The sequence below is a fragment of the Nelumbo lutea genome, chromosome 3, assembly GCF_056320005.1.
Source record: "Nelumbo lutea isolate HS-2025 chromosome 3, American lotus-T2T, whole genome shotgun sequence".
NCBI lineage: Eukaryota > Viridiplantae > Streptophyta > Magnoliopsida > Proteales > Nelumbonaceae > Nelumbo > Nelumbo lutea.
Window position 1 is genome coordinate 52,241,835 of NC_142686.1, and position 7,371 is coordinate 52,249,205.

Here is a 7,371-nt window from a genome sequence, read left to right on the forward strand (position 1 = left end):
CGTCAACACGCTCCTAAACTCCCCTTGAGCTCCCGAGCCTGAGGGCCCAGCCCGTGTATGAGCAGACCCAGAGTGAGCAGGAGCACTTGAGTACGCAGGAGCGCCCGTATGAGTGGTCTCAGCGTAAGGCGCCCTGGCAGTTTTGTGCACCGGTGGAGTCACTTCGGGCTCCCTGGGCAGATCCTCCGGCGTATGATCTGGAACTTGGGGCTCCTCATCCAGGGGCAGCTCGATACGAGTTTGCTTGGCGACCCACTTCCTCCTCTTCATACCTTGAAACAAACGCCCCCCACGAGTTCTCTCCGCGTCCATGACACCTGTAGAAACGAGTTAGACATAAAAAAAAAATGAAAAGAACAGAGCAAGCAAGAACCGCATAGCTAGAAACCTACCCGAACTCAGGCCGGCTGCAATAAGCTTGGCCTCCGTTATGTAGTGGTGGCACTTTAAACCTTGTCGTGCCCATTGCCGGAGGCCCTTCACCGTATCTTTATCGAGAGTTACGCCTAAATCAATAGCGGCCTCACCCCACCTGGTCTGAAAGGGCCATCCTTGTGCACTTCGCACGCCGAAGTAGTCCCGCTTCCAAGCCGGGACCTTATTAGGAAGATCGTGTAGAAGATTAAAACTTTGGCGAGGAGAAAGGTAATACGTCCGTCTCCCCCCAGGAAGAGAACCCGCATGTCTCTTGAGCATCAAGATAGAGGAGAATATCTCTAAGTCCAAGGGGAAGTTCTGCTCGCAAAAAAGGGAAACTGTCCCCACCAGGTTCCGAAAAGAGTTCGGATGAAGCTGACCAATGGTGACACCGAAGTGGTTTATGACTTCGACGAGAAGGGGATGGAAAGGAAGTCGCAACCCCGCAGCGAGCTGCTCTCGAAAAATCACGATCTCGTCAGGACCGTGTTCCCAAGGAAAGCTGCCCGAAGGAATAAAATATGTGTAACCCCCAGGAAGATTGTAAGACAGAAGTATGGATTGAAGCCCCTCAGGCGTCATGGTCGAAGGACCAAACCTGTCTAGCATCCGACCTCGGCGGGAGGTAGACGCCAAACTGCCCGAAGCGACTCGGCCTACTGGTTCATAGTCCTCAAGCTCCACCTCAAGATCACTGAGGCTGTCTGAGAACACGGCTCGGTTGGTGGAACCTACGTCGGCCCTACTCGAAGAATCGTCTGAGCTATCAAAGCTAGACATTGGGGAAAAGATGGATTAAAGAAAGTACTCACCGGAAAGTTTGAAGAACAAGCCAAAGAAGCATGAAGACTGTATAACCAGCTTTGACGCGAGCTGGAAAAGACTTGGATGCGAGCTGAAAGGTTGGATGCGAACTCAGTAGACAAACCGCAGAAGTGACAAACCAACCGGGGTCCCCCACTATTTATAGCTACAGTAACCAAGAATCGACCGTGCAGACCGAAGACGATCCGACGACCCACGTTCTTACCGACCGCACAACCCTTGAGGTCGAGCCGTGATTGGCGCACGTCTTTCCGAAAAAAGTGAAACGTCAGCGCACGTCTTTTTGAAACCGACATCGCTTCGACACGCGGCTTTTCCGAAACTAACGTGCCACACGTCTCCCTGACAGTCGCCTGCGCACGTACAGCAGTGGTGCACCTTTTTGAAATGACCCGCTGTCACGTCCCAGCGGCGCGAATTGGTTTGAAATTTAAAACACGCGCTGTCACAACCACCAACGTTCTTGAGTAAGCACGTTTCCAGCCTTCTCGGAAACCGAAAGAACCCTAGCAAAAGCATCTCGCGCAGTGAAGGTTCGAAGGACGGGACAAATCCACCTACTACCTCGCGAAACTCCCCGCACCATGGCTAGACCCCCGGCGCAAGGAGTGGGGGGCAATTGATGAAGGAAGATTTGGCCCGACCTCTCTATTACGTGACACATGGCAGAAACAACAGCTCGGCAAAAGGGGCCAAGCCTAGGCGGGAACAAGGGGACACGAGCGGACTAAAGTCCCTACTGGGGGCCCAAACTCACCCCTTGTAACAGCTCGGGATACACTTTGCCGAACTGACCTTGTAACAGCTCGGGATACACTTCGCCGAACTAACCTTGTAACAGCTCGAGATACACTTCGCCGAACTGACCTGCCCTATAGATACGTTCGAGCTCAAGACCGCCTCGCTCAGCACTTCGCATCACTTGGCACCAAAACCAAACAAGTCGTACCACGCTTGACACTAAGGAAGTTCGTGCCCAAGGGCACCGCGCCTGACTGACTTGGGATCTGACGTTTGGCGGCAGCACCCTGAACGGCCACCTGCCACCGCCACTAACACCGCCATCTCCAGTTAGATGACGATTAGGCAGTGACGGTTCTGTCTCAGCAGAAAGGGCGATGGCCGAATTGACAAGCACAAGGGTAATCATACCTGACCTGACAAGGGCCCCGGGACGAGTGCACGAAGTGATTATAAGAGCCCCCTGCCCCCCCCCCCCCCCGACAACAGAGGTATGCAAAAACTTTGCGCTATCTGGTATTACCTTGCTTTTGAAGGATTCTAACTTGAGCTTCGGAGCCTCTACACCGGGTCCCCCCCGGAGCTTCCCCATCTCCTCCGTTTCAGGTTCCCTGCTACCCCGTTCAGAAGCAAGGCCGTGGACAGCTAAGACCGGCCGGGTCGCACTCCATCACCTTCCGTTTGAATTGGACCGTTAGTTTTCTTCTAGTCTCTCCGTGTGCAAGAAATTATCTCTACGTAACCAGAAATATTCTTAGTAATATTATTTTTTGATACCACAAAAATTGCCTAGTATTTGTAGTGATAGATTTGCCTCTTTTCGTTTCGCTTCATAAAGTGTCCGATACAATGCATATTTCTCTTCTTCAGTGTTTGAATCTCTTTTCTTGCTATGTGTTTATTGATTTCGTATTGGAATTGAGGATTAAGCTCTAACCTGATGTTCTCATGCTTAGCTTTACTGTAAAAGAAGTTTTCTAGAGTTCTTATATTCTGCTTTTGTCTCCAGCTCTAGAAGCGGGACCCAATAATTACAACTACAGTCTCACTGAAATGGAGGGGTGATTAGGATTCAATACGAATAAGAAGAAAATTAGATGATGGGTGAAGGGTATTTTTATTTTTTTATATGATACTTAACGTCTATTAACAGTGTTGGACCAATTTGATACTTTTTAAAGGTTCGAATACTATAATGACACATTTAAAAATTCGAGTATTAGCTTGAGATAACCCCCAAAAGTCAGGGTATTCAAGTGGAATTTTCCTTATTTCTATTTAATATGATAAATGTAATATCAAAGATGTGATCAAATGTTTTATACAAAATTTCTATATTCCTATTTTGATTGGGCCATTGTCCCACCACCTAGATAAGAAAATAATTTCATTTTTGAATTAGTTTTAAATATATTATATTTCATTTACATTATTAATACAAATAAGTGTATATTGATAGATTGTGCCAAGTTTGTGATCTACCTTGGCTTAACAACTTAAGGCATGAGCCCGAATTAAAGCGTCACCTATCCAACCTAAGTTCAGGTTCAACTGTAATTTGGCATATTCAGGTTAAGCCCCAGCACAAGTCGACCTTGAGTTGTTAAATTGTGCTTAAGTAGGCCTATCAGGCCCAATGTAGTAAAAATTTGCATTAACCAATTGACTATCAATAGTTTAAACCTTTAAATAAGAAATTTATATATCGTGTATATATGCATGTAAGGATTAAAATATCAATACGTCTGATACTTTGAATTGGGATGCATATCGATATGATCAATATAATATTGATTTTTATTTTTCTTACTTTTTTTGATTTATAAGTATTCGAGGGTTCCACTTATTACTTTAGAATTTTAAGGATTTTAAAAAATTCTTTTATTGATGTATCCAAACATACTTGGGTACACTAATACAAATGCAATTGTTTAATATTGATAATTTAATCCTTGTACATGCATATATGTATCTATAGACTACATGTGTATAGTTGGGCCGAGACTAAGTTAGGCGAAGTTTGGGTTTGGGCTCAAGGTACCTAAGGGTTAAGATCATGTCCAACCTGAATAGATGAAGCGTAGGGTTTTAGATCGAAGTCCACCCTACGGACAAAAAATCCAATTTGTACAAAATTTCTGTCTTTGGACATGCCTAAATTATACCCTTAAATAAAAATAATGATTCTTTATCACACATATTTTATTTAATATGATTAGATAATAAGTTTTAGGAAGAATAGCGGTTCAGCTCATGGTCAGAATTTTTAGGCTCAAAGTACTATTAGGGTAGGTGCCAACTTGGAATTAATGTCAATTCATGGGCGGGGATTAGTGCATGGATGTAGTGTGGGTATTTGACATTTTAAATGTTTATAGGTTTACAATGAAATTCAGAAATCTGCATTGAGCCTATCAGTACTCTTCCATAAGTTTTAAGGTTTAAAAAATCTACATTCGTCATTCTGACAACTGACAGAATTGTATCAACGCCCCACACTATGCACCCCACACACGCCCCACAGCACATCCCATCATGTATAGGAAACATCATCCCATAACAAGTACGGGATATGTTCCCAATCTATGGTGAGATATGCATGTGGGGTGCCAATCAGAAGTCCTTTAAAGCCTACTTAAGCGGTGAATGACAGAGAATAGGCATTTGGGTGACTATTTTACCTTTAAAGTTTTATTATATGCCAATAATACCCTTTGAACATCTCCAAAGGAGATTGGTTTTGGGTTGGATCCAATCCGATCCAAACCTTATCAAATCAGATTTAGACGGTCCATATAATTATTGGATTGGGCCAATCTAAAATAAATTGGTCTATACTCTTATTTGTTTGAATTGGACCTAAACCAAATTCCCAATAATCTGATCATGAGGCCAAACCCTTGTGCAATTTGAAATTGATCAAAACTAAAGCTAACATAGAATCACTTTTATGAAAGTACTTTTACAAAAGCACTTTTACATTAAAGCACTTTTACAAAAAGAACATTTACAGAAATATTTTTATAAAAGCACTTTATGGAAGTGCTTTTACAAAAGAACTTTTATGGAAGTACTTTTATAAAAGAATTTTTACCAAAGGAATTTTATGAAAGTACTTTTAAAAAAACATTTTTCTAAAAGCACTTTTATGAAAGAATTTTTACGAAAGTACTTTTTATAAAAGCACTTACACAAAAGTATTTTTATAGAAGTACTTTTATGAAAAAAGTACTTTCATTAAAATACTTTTACAAAAGCACTTTTACAAAAATGTTTTTTTCAATGCCAAAAGAGTATATTTTTGTAATTTTTATTTCTCTTCATTTTAATATATTTTTGTTATTTTTAAATGTTTTGTTTTTTTATATATAATTTTTGATATTTCATTCGATTTGGATAAAATTCAATCCACTCCATTTACATTTTAATGGATTGTACTGGATTTGGTGTGTATTAGATTTGGATTCGATTGGATCCAATCCATTACTAATTGGACCGAACCCAGTCCAATTGACACCTTTAAATCGCCTCAGCCAACCCAACAAACCCGTATTAATCTGACTCTCTACTACATAGGATTGTAACAATCCGATCAGTAAACGGAGTTTCCACCAACACGTTGCAAGTTTAAGAGTCCCACTGTTGTGGTTAGGGGTGTTCACGGGTCGGGTTGGGGTGGTTTATTGGGGTTTTTCCAACCAACCCGACCTGGTCAGGTTACTTGAGGTAGAAACCAAAACCGACCCATTGATAGGCCAAACCAACCTAGTCGGTTTGAGTCGGGTTGGGTCGGTTTTGATTTTGCTCCTGTACAAAAAGACACCTAATTGAATTCTAATTGTAATTAGCTAATGGGTTGCCAATTTGGTGTAAAAAATTATAGAAAGTTAGAAATTATGATAGATTGACTATTTTAATTGTAATTACCTAAAACCGAAACTGCTCCGATATATCAATTTATATATTTCCCTAACCCAAAACTGACCGATACTAATAAAAAGACAGCCAACTCGAATTGGATCGATCTGGGTTGATCGGTTTGATCGGGTTGCGCATTCTTAGGAAGAGCCCTACTTGTGGTAAACCACATACAATACGGATGGATGACCACAACCCACGTGAATAACGGTGAATTAAGCGGAAGACGATAGCCGCTAGTCATGACGAGGTTGGTGCTGCAGAGAGCCCCCGGTAGCTTCTGATCACAAGATCCACGACGTAAGCAAATGTTAGATGCTTACGTCCGCATGAAATGAAACGAAATAAAGCACCCCCGCAATTGGATACCGGGACCCACAGCATTAAAACATTGGGAGATAACTTACTGCGGATCATTTGCCATGTGTCGAATATACTACTGTTAGGGCCGACTAAGTAAATGAGTGGTGCAAATAAGCACGAGGCCGAATTAAGACAAAACTTAATTATCAAAATGGGAAAAAAAATCCAAAGAAAAAAGAGACCGCACGTACCAAAAAAATAAGAAGGGAAACTGGGAAAGCCATCGTTTGACCGTTGAGAACATCCACGTACAATGCATCGAAACCTCTCTACCGAAGGTCGAATACCACGTGTGAAGAATTACCGGCCATTGGATTTCACAGTTGTAGGAATATTGACCCTCGTTTTGGGACCAATCAGACGCTTTTTCCAAACCAATTTAAATGCGGAGGGAGAAGTATAAAACTACCTGCGCGACGGACGACGTTGCGTCCATAGATGGCGGAAGAGCCAGCTGATCATCAAGGCAGGATGAAAGAAGGCGAGGAGGAGAGAGAGGTTTCGTACAGAGGCGTGAGGAAGAGACCTTGGGGGAAGTTCGCCGCCGAGATTCGGGACTCCACCAGGCACGGAGCTCGGCTGTGGCTGGGTACTTTCAATACTGCAGAGGAGGCGGCCAGAGCTTATGATCGGGCTGCCTACGCAATGAGGGGTCCTTTGGCCATCCTCAATTTCCCAGATGAATATAAATTGCCACGCCATGACTGTCTGTCGTCGAGCTACTCTTCCTCTGTGCTGGGGTCATCGTCGTCTTCGTCTTCGTCTTCTGAGTACGAGAGTGCAAAGAGTGGGAACAGGAAACAAATTATTGAATTGGAGTGCCTGGATGATAAGCTGTTGGAGGACCTCCTTGATTTCGAGGGGAAGAACAAGAAACAGTAGTAGTTTAGTTTTGAACCCAACTGTTTTTAGGGCTAAAATCCTGAGACCCAGAACCCAAATATGGTTCCACTTCAGCAAGTGTTCTTCTCTGGAATGCTATTAGTCTAAGTAGTTCTGAAAGGGGATTGTTGGAGTGATATTTTTCTGTTTCTTCAAATATAGGATGATGTAATGCTTGTCAATGTAAAAGAAAAATAAATTAGAGTAATATTTTAATATATAAAA

At 42.7% G+C, this 7,371-nt stretch overlaps 1 pseudogene; it reads left to right on the top strand.

The window, feature by feature from the left end:
• Positions 1 to 6,702: 6,702 nt before the first annotated feature.
• Positions 6,703 to 7,371, top strand: LOC148864964 (ethylene-responsive transcription factor ERF098 pseudogene; annotated as a pseudogene).